A 12,700-nucleotide genomic window follows, 5' to 3' on the forward strand; every position below is an offset into this window, starting at 1 on the left:
TTAGGTTCTCGCTGGTCGTTAAGGTAAAGGGGAGTGGATTGTGGGTTTTGGAGAAGATCAGGTGAGTTTCGGATCTTTTTCGTGGGAATTTCTTAGTTTCTGTTTTTTTCTCTTCTGATTCAGTTCTTGTTTGGGGTGTTTATGACGTGTTTTGGGGTCTCCGTTGTGTTTTAGTTGGGTTCTTGTTGGTCACCATGGTGAAAAAGTGTAAATTGTGGGTTTTGGAGAACATCAGGAAGGTTTAGGGGGACTTTTGGGGTGGATCTATGGCTTTTGGGGTTTTCTTTCATTTTTTCGGAGTGATCCTGTTCTTGTTTGGGATGTTTTTGACATGTTTTGTGGTCTCCGTTGGGTTTTGTTGAGTTCTCGATTTTCGTAAAGTAAATGGGTGTGGATTGTGGGTTTTGGAGAAGATCAGGTGAGTTTCGGGTGTTTTTCGTGGGAATTTCTTAGTTTTTGTTGTTTTTTCTTCTGATTCAGTTCTTGTTTGGGGTGTTTTTGACGTGTTTTGGGGTCTTCGTTGTGTTTTAGTTGGGTTCTTGTTGTCATCATGGTGAAAAAGTGTAACTTGTGGGTTTTGGAGAACATCGGGTAGGTTTAGGTGGACTTTTGGTGTGGATCTATGGCTTTTGGGTTTTTTTTTCGTTTTTGGGTTTGATCCTGTTCTTGTTTGGGGTGTTTATATGTGTTTTAGTGTCTCCATTGGGTTTCGTTAGGTTCTCGCTGGTCGTTAAGGTAAAGGGGTGTGGATTGTGGGTTTTGGAGAAGATCAGGTGAGTTTCGGATCGTTTTCGTGGGAATTTCTTAGTTTCTGTTTTTTTCTCTTCTGATTCAGTTCTTGTTTGGGGTGTTTATGACGTCTTTTGGGGTCTCCGTTGGGTTTTAGTTGGGTTCTTGTTGGTCACCATGGTGAAAAAGTGTAAATTGTGGGTTTTGGAGAACATCAGGAAGGTTTAGGGGGACTTTTGGGGTGGATCTATGGCTTTTGGGGTTTTCTTTCATTTTTTCGGAGTGATCCTGTTCTTGTTTGGGATGTTTTTGACATGTTTTGGGGTCTCCGTTGGGTTTTGTTGAGTTCTCGATTTTCGTAATGTAAATGGGTGTGGATTGTGGGTTTTGGAGAAGATCAGGTGAGTTTCGGGTGGTTTTCGTGGGAATTTCTTAGTTTTTGTTGTTTTTTCTTCTGATTCAGTTCTTGTTTGGGGTGTTTTTGACGTGTTTTAGGGTCTCCGTTGTGTTTTAGTTGGGTTCTTGTTGTCATCATGGTGAAAAAGTGTAACTTGTGGGTTTTGGAGAACATCGTGTAGGTTTAGGTGGACTTTTGGTGTGGATCTATGGCTTTTGGGGTTTTCTTTCGTTTTTGGGTTTGATCCTGTTCTTGTTTGGGGTGTTTATATGTGTTTTAGTGTCTCCATTGGGTTTCGTTAGGTTCTCGCTGGTCGTTAAGGTAAAGGGGTGTGGATTGTGGGTTTTGGAGAAGATCAGGTGAGTTTCGGATCGTTTTCGTGGGAATTTCTTAGTTTCTGTTTTTTTCTCTTCTGATTCAGTTCTTGTTTGGGGTGTTTATGACGTGTTTTGGGGTCTCCGTTGTGTTTTAGTTGGGTTCTTGTTGGTCACCATGGTGAAAAATTGTAAATTGTGGGTTTTGGAGAACATCAGGAAGGTTTAGGGGGACTTTTGTGGTGGATCTATGGCTTTTGGGGTTTTCTTTCATTTTTTCGGAGTGATCCTGTTCTTGTTTGGGATGTTTTTGACATGTTTTGGGGTCTCCGTTGGGTTTTGTTGAGTTCTCGATTTTCGTAAGGTAAATGGGTGTGGATTGTGTGTTTTGGAGAAGATCAGGTGAGTTTCGGGTGGTTTTCGTGGGAATTTCTTAGTTTTTGTTGTTTTTTCTTCTGATTCAGTTCTTGTTTGGGGTGTTTTTGACGTGTTTTGGGGTCTCCGTTGTGTTTTAGTTGGGTTCTTGTTGTCATCATGGTGAAAAAGTGTAAATTGTGTGTTTTGGAGAAAATCAGGTAGGTTTAGGGGGACTTTTGGTGTGGATCTATGGCTTTTGGGGTTTTCTTTCGTTTTTGGGTTTGATCCTGTTCTTGTTTGGGGTGTTTATATGTGTTTTAGTGTCTCCATTGGGTTTCGTTAGGTTCTCGCTGGTCGTTAAGGTAAAGGGGTGTGGATTGTGGGTTTTGGAGAAAATCAGGTGAGTTTCGGGTGGTTTTCGTGGGAATTTCTTAGTTTTTGTTGTTTTTTCTTCTGATTCATTTCTTGTTTGGGTGTTTTTGACGTGTTTTTAGGTCTCCATTGGGTTTCCTTGGGTTTTCCGTGGTCATCGTGTTGGAAAAGTGTAAATTGTGGGTTTTGGAGAACTTCAGGTAGGCTTAGGGGGACTTTAGGGGTGGATTCATGGTATTTGGGGTTTTCTTCTGCTTTTTGGGTTGATCCTGTTCTTTTTGGGGCTCTTTTTGACGTGTTTTGGGGTCTCCGTTGTGTTTTAGTTGGCTTCCTGTTGGTCACCATGGTGAAAAATTGTAAATTGTGGGTTTTGGAGAATATCAGGAAGGTTTACGGGGAATTTTGGGGTGGATCTATGGCTTTTGGGGTTTTTTTTCGTTTTTGGGTTTGATCCTGTTCTTGTTTGGGGTGTTTATATGTGTTTTAGTGTCTCCATTGGGTTTCGTTAGGTTCTCGCTGGTCGTTAAGGTAAAGGGGTGTGGATTGTGGGTTTTGGAGAAGATCAGGTGAGTTTCGGATCGTTTTCGTGGGAATTTCTTAGTTTCTGTTTTTTTCTCTTCTGATTCAGTTCTTGTTTGGGGTGTTTATGACGTCTTTTGGGGTCTCCGTTGGGTTTTAGTTGGGTTCTTGTTGGTCACCATGGTGAAAAAGTGTAAATTGTGGGTTTTGGAGAACATCAGGAAGGTTTAGGGGGACTTTTGGGGTGGATCTATGGCTTTTGGGGTTTTCTTTCATTTTTTCGGAGTGATCCTGTTCTTGTTTGGGATGTTTTTGACATGTTTTGGGGTCTTCGTTGGGTTTTGTTGAGTTCTCGATTTTCGTAATGTAAATGGGTGTGGATTGTGGGTTTTGGAGAAGATCAGGTGAGTTTCGGGTGGTTTTCGTGGGAATTTCTTAGTTTTTGTTGTTTTTTCTTCTGATTCAGTTCTTGTTTGGGGTGTTTTTGACGTGTTTTGGGGTCTCCATTGGGTTTCGTTGGGTTTTCCGTGGTCATCGTGTTGGAAAAGTGTAAATTGTGGGTTTTGGAGAACTTCAGGTAGGCTTAGGGGGACTTTAGGGGTTGATTCATGGTATTTGGGGTTTTCTTCTGTTTTCTGGGTTGATCCTGTTCTTTTTGGGGCTCTTTTTGACGTGTTTTGTGGTCTCCGTTGTGTTTTAGTTGGGTTCTTGTTGGTCACCATGGTGAAAAAGTGTAAATTGTGGGTTTTGGAGAACATCAGGAAGGTTTACGGGGACTTTTGGGGTGGATCTATGGCTTTTGGGGTTTTCTTTCGTTTTTGGGTTTGATCCTGTTCTTGTTTGGGGTGTTTATATGTGTTTTAGTGTCTCCATAGGGTTTCGTTAGGTTCTCGCTGGTCGTTAAGGTAAAGGGGAGTGGATTGTGGGTTTTGGAGAAGATCAGGTGAGTTTCGGATCGTTTTCGTGGGAATTTCTTAGTTTCTGTTTTTTTCTCTTCTGATTCAGTTCTTGTTTGGGGTGTTTATGACGTGTTTTGGGGTCTCCGTTGTGTTTTAGTTGGGTTCTTGTTGGTCACCATGGTGAAAAAGTGTAAATTGTGGGTTTTGGAGAACATCAGGAAGGTTTACGGGGACTTTAGGGGTGTATCTATGGCTTTTGGGGTTTTCTTTCATTTTTTCGGAGTGATCCTGTTCTTGTTTGAGATGTTTTTGACATGTTTTGGGGTCTCCGTTGGGTTTTGTTGAGTTCTCGATTTTCGTAAGGTAAATGGGTGTGGATTGTGGGTTTTGGAGAAGATCAGGTGAGTTTCGGGTGGTTTTCGTGGGAATTTCTTAGTTTTTGTTGTTTTTTCTTCTGATTCAGTTCTTGTTTGGGGTGTTTTTGACGTGTTTTGGGGTCTCCGTTGTGTTTTAGTTGGGTTCTTGTTGTCATCATGGTGAAAAAGTGTAACTTGTGGGTTTTGGAGAACATCGGGTAGGTTTAGGTGGACTTTTGGTGTGGATCTATGGCTTTTGGGGTTTTCTTTCGTTTTTGGGTTTGATCCTGTTCTTGTTTGGGGTGTTTATATGTGTTTTAGTGTCTCCATTGGGTTTCGTTAGGTTCTCGCTGGTCGTTAAGGTAAAGGGGTGTGGATTGTGGGTTTTGGAGAAGATCAGGTGAGTTTCGGATCGTTTTCGTGGGAATTTCTTAGTTTCTGTTTTTTTCTCTTCTGATTCAGTTCTTGTTTGGGGTGTTTATGACGTGTTTTGGGGTCTCCGTTGTGTTTTAGTTGGGTTCTTGTTGGTCACCATGGTGAAAAAGTGTAAATTGTGGGTTTTGGAGAACATCAGGAAGGTTTAGGGGGACTTTTGGGGTGGATCTATGGCTTTTGGGGTTTTCTTTCCTTTTTGGGTTTGATCCTGTTCTTGTTTGGGGTGTTTCTGACGTGTTTTGACGTCTCCGTTGGGTTTTCGTTGGGTTCTCGTTAGTTGTAAATATAAATGGGAGTGGATTGTGTGTTTTGGAGAAGATCAGGTGAGTTTCGGATCGTTTTCGTGGGAATTTCTTAGTTTCTGTTTTTTTTTTTCTTCTTATGCAGTTCTTGTTTGGGGTGTTTTTGACGTGTTTTGGGGTCTCTGTTGGGTATTAGTTGGGTTCATGTTGGTCATTGTGTTGGAAAAGTGTAAATTGTGTTTTTTGGAGAACATCAGGTAGGCTTAGGGGGACTTTAGGGATGGATTCATGGTATTTGGGGTTTTCTTCTGTTTTTTGGGTTGATCCTGTTCTTTTTGGGGTGTTTTTGACGTGTTTTGTGGTCTCCGTTGGGTTTTAGATGGGTTCATGTTGGTCATCATGGTGAAAAAGTGTAAATTGTGTGTTTTGGAGAACATCGGGTAGGTTTAGGGGGAATTTTGGGGTGGATCTATGGCTTTTGGGGTTTTCTTTCGTTTTTAGGTTTCATCCTGTTCTTGTTTGGGGTGTTTCTGACGTGTTTTGAGGTCTCCTTTGGGTTTTCGTTGGGTTCTCGTTAGTCGTAAGTATAAATGGGAGTGGATTGTGGGTTTTGGAGAAGATCAGGTGAGTTTCGGGTGGTTTTCGTGGGAATTTCTTAGTTTCTGTTTTTTTTTCTTCTAATTCAGTTCTTGTTTGGGGTGTTTTTGACGTGTTTTGGGGTCTCCGTTGTGTTTTAGTTGGGTTCTTGTTGGTCATCATGGTGAAAAAGTGTAAATTGTGGTTTTTGGAGAACATCGGGTAGGTTTACGGGGACTTTTGGGGTGTATCTATGGCTTTTGGGGTTTTCTTTCGTTTTTGGGTTTGATCCTGTTCTTTTTTGGGGTGGTTTTTATGTGTTTTAATGTCTCCATTGGGTTTTGTTAGGTTCTCGTTGGTCGTAAAGGTAAAGGGGAGTTGATTGTGGGTTTTAGAGAAGATCAGGTGAGTTTCGGGTGGTTTTCGTGGGAATTTCTTAGTTTTTGTTGTTTTTTCTTCTGATTCAGTTCTTTTTTGGGTGTTTTTGACATGTTTTTGGGTCTCCATTGGGTTTCGTTGGGTTTTCCGTGGTCATCGTGTTGGAAAAGTGTAAATTGTGGGTTTTGGAGAACTTCAGGTAGGCTTAGGGGGACTTTAGGGGTTGATTCATGGTATTTGGGGTTTTCTTCTGTTTTCTGGGTTGATCCTGTTCTTTTTGGGGCTCTTTTTGACGTGTTTTGTGGTCTCTGTTGTGTTTTAGTTGGGTTCTTGTTGGTCACCATGGTGAAAAAGTGTAAATTGTGGGTTTTGGAGAACATCAGGAAGGTTTACGGGGACTTTTGGGGTGGATCTATGGCTTTTGGGGTTTTCATTCGTTTTTGGGTTTGATCCTGTTCTTGTTTGGGGTGTTTATATGGGTTTTAGTGTCTCCATAGGGTTTCGTTAGGTTCTCGCTGGTCGTTAAGGTAAAGGGGAGTGGATTGTGGGTTTTGGAGAAGATCAGGTGAGTTTCGGATCGTTTTCGTGGGAATTTCTTAGTTTCTGTTTTTTTCTCTTCTGATTCAGTTCTTGTTTGGGGTGTTTATGACGTGTTTTGGGGTCTCCGTTGTGTTTTAGTTGGGTTCTTGTTGGTCACCATGGTGAAAAAGTGTAAATTGTGGGTTTTGGAGAACATCAGGAAGGTTTACGGGGACTTTAGGGGTGTATCTATGGCTTTTGGGGTTTTCTTTCATTTTTTCGGAGTGATCCTGTTCTTGTTTGAGATGTTTTTGACATGTTTTGGGGTCTCCGTTGGGTTTTGTTGAGTTCTCGATTTTCGTAAGGTAAATGGGTGTGGATTGTGGGTTTTGGAGAAGATCAGGTGAGTTTCGGGTGTTTTTCGTGGGAATTTCTTAGTTTTTGTTGTTTTTTCTTCTGATTCAGTTCTTGTTTGGGGTGTTTTTGACGTGTTTTGGGGTCTCCGTTGTGTTTTAGTTGGGTTCTTGTTGTCATCATGGTGAAAAAGTGTAACTTGTGGGTTTTGGAGAACATCGGGTAGGTTTAGGTGGACTTTTGGTGTGGATCTATGGCTTTTGGGGTTTTCTTTCGTTTTTGGGTTTGATCCTGTTCTTGTTTGGGGTGTTTATATGTGTTTTAGTGTCTCCATTGGGTTTCGTTAGGTTCTCGCTGGTCGTTAAGGTAAAGGGGTGTGGATTGTGGGTTTTGGAGAAGATCAGGTGAGTTTCGGATCGTTTTCGTGGGAATTTCTTAGTTTCTGTTTTTTTCTCTTCTGATTCAGTTCTTGTTTGGGGTGTTTATGACGTGTTTTGGGGTCTCCGTTTTGTTTTAGTTGGGTTCTTGTTGGTCACCATGGTGAAAAAGTGTAAATTGTGGGTTTTGGAGAACATCAGGAAGGTTTAGGGGGACTTTTGGGGTGGATCTATGGCTTTTGGGGTTTTCTTTCATTTTTTCGGAGTGATCCTGTTCTTGTTTGGGATGTTTTTGACATGTTTTGGGGTCTCCGTTGGGTTTTGTTGAGTTCTCGATTTTCGTAAAGTAAATGGGTGTGGATTGTGGGTTTTGGAGAAGATCAGGTGAGTTTCGGGTGGTTTTCGTGGGAATTTCTTAGTTTTTGTTGTTTTTTCTTGTGGAGGAATCGTTAAGTGAGGCGGGACATGTGAATGTTGAGCAGTTGGGAGACAATGGGCTGGTGAAGCACCGTACTCAACTCACATGAGCCTTGGCACGTACACCGCTGGCTGAGAGCCAATCAGGCTCAAGGACACGATGCCCTTGGGCCATCGGGAAAGTCCCTAAGGTGGGACAAGTAGCCAAAAGAAGGAGGACCAGACTGAAAAGCCCGGGAAGTGTTAACCAATCCTGAGCTTAGTTTCTGCAATATGTATGAGTTGATTATGTTCAAACTAGATAAAAGGCGACTGAGCTATCCATTAAAGTTGAAGTTCACTGTTCACTCATATTGATGTGCTGGGTCTTCCTTCCGTCGGCAACAAATTGGCGCCCGAACAGGGACCAGTCTGAACAGGATTTGGACACTGCTGGCAGTGATCCACGGCCACGGTTGGACGGAATAAAGGAGAAGCCGGTCCTGCAACGCAGCCCAGGAGGTGGAAGGGACAAGAATCCCCGCACCCGCGCCGGGAAGGTGCGCGCGAAGGTGAAAGGGAGTCCCCGCACCCGGGATGAGCCTATTTAGGGTCCCGCCGGAAAAGCGCCGCCGAGGTCTTTGCAAAGGCTGCAATCGACGTATATAAAGGTATGAAAAGATAAGCGGCGTATTATTTGCTGAAATGCTTTTTAGAAAAGCAGAGCATTTTAGATACAGATTGTAGAAAAAGATTTGCCAGGGTTATTAGTATATGGGCTAGCTAAAGGTTGTTTTACAAGTCCTGATACAGTTTTTGAACAAACAGAGTGACGTAAATTTGGAAATAAATTGTTTGATGATGTTAGGAACGATGTTAAGTTTACTGGGAGATTTGATGAGGCCATGGAGAGTAGTGGCTAATGCATTAGCCACACATAAAGATGAACAAAGAGTTGCCGCTGCTGCAACAGAGTGGTTAGGACCACCAAGCAGGGTTAGTAATGTTAATCCACAGCAAATAAATATGGAAGGAACAGATTGCCCGTTGCCACCTTCCGTTAGAACTTCTACTATTACACAGGGGGTCTCGGGAATTTCGGGGGTGCCTGTGACAATGTCCTCTGTAGCAGAGGAGCTCTCACTACCAACAGCTCCAACTGCTCCAATAGAAAGTGAGAAAGGAGCAAGTGAAAGGACCAGTGCTAACTCATTTCCATCAAACATAAATCCCTTCACAACGGGGGCGCAGGGAGGAGAAGGTCTGCAGCCATCGAAGGCCTTTGCTGTTACGCCCCCTGTTGACCTGAACGTGCCTTTTGACCCAGGCCCTATTGGCCTTGAAAAGGAGCGATGGAGGCAAATAGCAAATGAGGCACTGCGTGAAGGAAATTATGAAACGGCAGCACAGTTAACACAAGCTTTTCCGGTAGTATACTCGCCACCAGATGCACAGGGGAATGTGACCGTTAATATGACAAATTTATACTGGAAACTACTAACTCAATTACGATCTACAGTAAATGATTCTGGTTTAAAGGGGGAACCTACTCGGCAAATGTTAGATTATATTTGGGGAACTAATATATTGCTCCCTGGGGACATACGTGGTATAATGAAGCTGATCCTAACACAACATCAACAGCTTCTTTTTAATGCGCATTGGCAAAGTGCTTGTCAAGAGGCAGTAGCTGTGATAAGGGCACCTGGAGATCCGTTGTATGGTGTCACGTTGGAGGAATTGATGGGACTCGGACCATATTATAGGAATAGCATGAAAGAACAGGCACAGGTATTCAGAGAGACTGCACAGCAATCGCAGAATCAAGTATTCGCTGCCCTTGCTCCTTTGCAAACGCCCGGAGGCCATCCTACTGGCCGAGGGTCTTCACTGCAACCGCGTTGTTTTCGCTGTGGGATCACCGGACATAGGAAACAAGAGTGCAAAACGAGATCAGTGTGGTGTCATCTGTCGGTATGGTGCGTCGGGAAACGGCCAGAGCAGCAGGAAGGACCGCCCCGCGACGACACAAAAAGCGGCATTTACCACAGCGGCCGGAACGACACCGTTTACCTCCGACCAGTCACCAGAGGGAGTCTCGGCTTGGATTTGGCAACAGCAGTAGATGTAACGTTATTGGACTCTAAACCCACCAGGGTAGGAACAGGAGTTATGGGACCAGTTACTGTCAATGGTGATCCTGTGGGAGCTTTATTGATCGGAAGATCGTCTGCTACCTTGAATGGATTACAAATATTGGTTGGACTTACAGATAAAGACTATTGTGGGGGAATACAGATTATAGTTTCTGCAATGTTTCCTCCAATGCATGTGCCGCGGAATACAAAGATAGCTCAATTAATTCCGTTGCCACACCTTGCAGCATCTCTACCACCGATGGTCAATAAGGACCAAGGACTCGGAGCATTTGGCTCCGCAGGAAAAATAGCGTTATTAACGCTTGGCATGCAGCAGAGACCACGACAAAAAATCACAGTATGTTTAAAGGATGAGAAACTGCAAATTGAGGCATTGTTGGACACTGGCGCAGATGTGACAATAATCATTGCGCAAAGTTGGCCACCGCATTGGCCTACATTCGAATCAAGTCTACAACAGAAAAATGACTTAACACTGACCTTAAAACAAATGGGACTCATACTTGCACCGGAAAAGGTTCAGGAGACAAGTCCCTGGAAGTTTTTGGGTTGGAAAATTACAGATTCCACCATTCAGCCTCAAAAACTTACAATCCAATCAGATATCAAAACTCTTAATGATGCTCAAAAACTGCTGGGAGATTTACAATGGATCAGGCCAGTAGTCGGGATTCCGAATGAACTGTTAAATCCCCTTCGGCCGTTATTAAAAGGAACTGATCCTGCTTCAAAAGTGACACTATCAGAAAAACAACAAGAAATACTACAACAAATCGCATCTTTGATCACAACGAGTGTCACGCATCGACGTATATCTGATAAGCCACTCGATCTTACCGTTCTATGTGGCTCAAAATGCCTGATGGGTGCCATAACACAGCAAAAAATAAAAACGGGGGAGAAGGGAGGAGAAACTGTGGTATTAGAATGGATAGCTCCTCCGTTACAACCTCGACGAAAAATTCAAGAAAAAATTGCAACATTAGCAGAATTAGTAAAGAAGGGGAGGAATCGAATATTGCAAGTGGATGGGGTTCCTCCAAATATTATCTGGTTACCCATGAAACCAGGCGATTTGGAATGGTATATACAAAACTCCGAAGAGTTACAAGCTGCACTACTACAGGATGGCGCTACTATAGTAGCAAAAACATTACAATCAACAGCTCTGACATGGATGGAAAACCAGGGATGGATAACTAAGCCAAAACGATCCTCTATCCCACTTAAGAATGCAGTGACAGTTTTCACTGACGCAGGAAAATGTTCTCAAGCTGCTGCAGTGACTTGGAAGGATGAGCATGGTTGGAAACACCAAATTTTACAAGCCCAAGATAAAGACTCATTAAGGGCTAATGGAACAGTTAAGCAGTACTTGGAAAAGTTTAAAGACATTACAGATATTAGAGAGAGGGTGGATAAAACCTTATTTGTTCTCAATCATTTGTGTGTATTTGGAGATGATGAGGAACCACCCGCGACATGTCATTACATTAAGTCTGAAAATGATAATAAATGTATTATGAGAGTACTGTACCAAGATATGAAAACGGGACAATGGCTGGGGCCTGCTGATGTGATTTATATGGGGCGAGGTTATGTGTGTATCTCTTCCCCTACAGGGCCAACCTGGGTTCCTAGTCGATGTGTTAAACCAGCCAGAAGAAAAGTCATCAAGTACGAATAACAGCAACCATGGCTGATCTAACGGCACAAGGGATTCTGGTTGCGTTATCTTTGACAATGACGGTTGGACGTAATAGTGCCATCCTAAGCAAAATCGATCCTCAAACCAATATGTGGGTCACATGGGCAAAACAAACCGGACAAAGTTCATTTTGCCTATTCCTCGCTTCTGCGTCTGATCCTTTCGTTGATGAGTTGATTATGTTTGAAATGGTTAAGGGATCATACGCAAAAAATTGTAGTAAAAGATAGTTGGTTCGGAGGTTGGTTTACATCTGTTTTTGGGAACATGGGTGGATGGTTTTTTCTTTGTCAAAGAGGAACTTCGTTTTCTACTTATAGTTATATTGATTATAGTTGCTGCAAAATAAAAACGGGGGAATTGTGGAGGAATCGTTAAGTGAGGCGGGACATGTGAATGTTGAGCAGTTGGGAGACAATGGGCTGGTGAAGCACCGTACTCAACTCACATGAGCCTTGGCACGTACACCGCTGGCTGAGAGCCAATCAGGCTCAAGGACACGATGCCCTTGGGCCATCGGGAAAGTCCCTAAGGTGGGACAAGTAGCCAAAAGAAGGAGGACCAGACTGAAAAGCCCGGGAAGTGTTAACCAATCCTGAGCTTAGTTTCTGCAATATGTATGAGTTGATTATGTTCAAACTAGATAAAAGGCGACTGAGCTATCCATTAAAGTTGAAGTTCACTGTTCACTCATATTGATGTGCTGGGTCTTCCTTCCGTCGGCAACATTTTCTTCTGATTCATTTCTTGTTTGGGTGTTTTTGACGTGTTTTTGGGTCTCCATTGGGTTTCGTTGTGTTTTCCGAGGTCATCGTGTTGGAAAAGTGTAAATTGTGGGTTTTGGAGAACATCAGGTAGGCTTAGGGGGAATTTAGGGGTGGATTCATGGTATTTGGGGTTTTCTTCTTTATTTTGGGTTGATCCTGTTCTTTTTGGGGCTCTTTTTGACGTGTTTTGGGGTCTCCGTTGGGTTTTAGTTGGGTTCATTTTGGTCATAATTGTGAAAAAGTGTAAATTGTGGGTTTTGGAGAACATCGGGTAGGTTTAGGGGGACTTTTGGTGTGGATCTATGGCTTTTGGGGTTTTCTTTCGTTTTTGGGTTTGATCCTGTTCTTGTTTGGGGTGTTTCTGACGTGTTTTGAGGTCTCCATTGGGTTTTCGTTGGGTTCTCGTTAGTCGTAAATATAAATGGGAGTTGATTGTGGGTTTTGGAGAAGATCAGGTGAGTTTCGGATCGTTTTCGTGGGAATTTCTTAGTTTCTGTTTTTTTTTTTCTTCTGATTCAGTTCTTGTTTGGGGTGTTTTTGACGTGTTTTGGGGTCTCCGTTGTGTTTTAGTTGGGTTCTTGTTGGTCATCATGGTGAAAAAGTGTAAATTGTGGGTTTTGGAGAACATCAGGTAGGTTTACGGGGACTTTTGGGGTGTATCTATGGCTTTTGGGGTTTTCTTTCGTATTTGGGTTTGATCCTGTTCTTTTTTGGGGTGTTTTTGATGTGTTTTGGGGTCTCCATTGGGTTTTGTTAGGTTCTCGTTGGTCGTAAAGGTAAAGGGGAGTGGATTGTGGGTTTTGGAGAAGATCAGGTGAGTTTCGGGTGGTTTTCGTTGGAATTTCT

General features: G+C 42.9%; 1 long non-coding RNA gene across 1 annotated transcript; it reads left to right on the plus strand.

Annotated features, from left to right (window-relative positions):
- The first annotated feature begins 7,264 nt into the window (after positions 1 to 7,264).
- LOC140000314 (uncharacterized) lies at positions 7,265 to 11,776 on the plus strand. Its single transcript, XR_011805482.1, has 2 exons — positions 7,265 to 7,891; positions 11,002 to 11,776. It is a non-coding gene; the product is annotated as an uncharacterized lncRNA (long non-coding RNA).
- Positions 11,777 to 12,700: the final 924 nt, after the last annotated feature.

Source organism: Anas platyrhynchos, chromosome 33 (genome assembly GCF_047663525.1).
Source record: "Anas platyrhynchos isolate ZD024472 breed Pekin duck chromosome 33, IASCAAS_PekinDuck_T2T, whole genome shotgun sequence".
NCBI classification, from domain to species: Eukaryota; Metazoa; Chordata; class Aves; order Anseriformes; family Anatidae; genus Anas; species Anas platyrhynchos.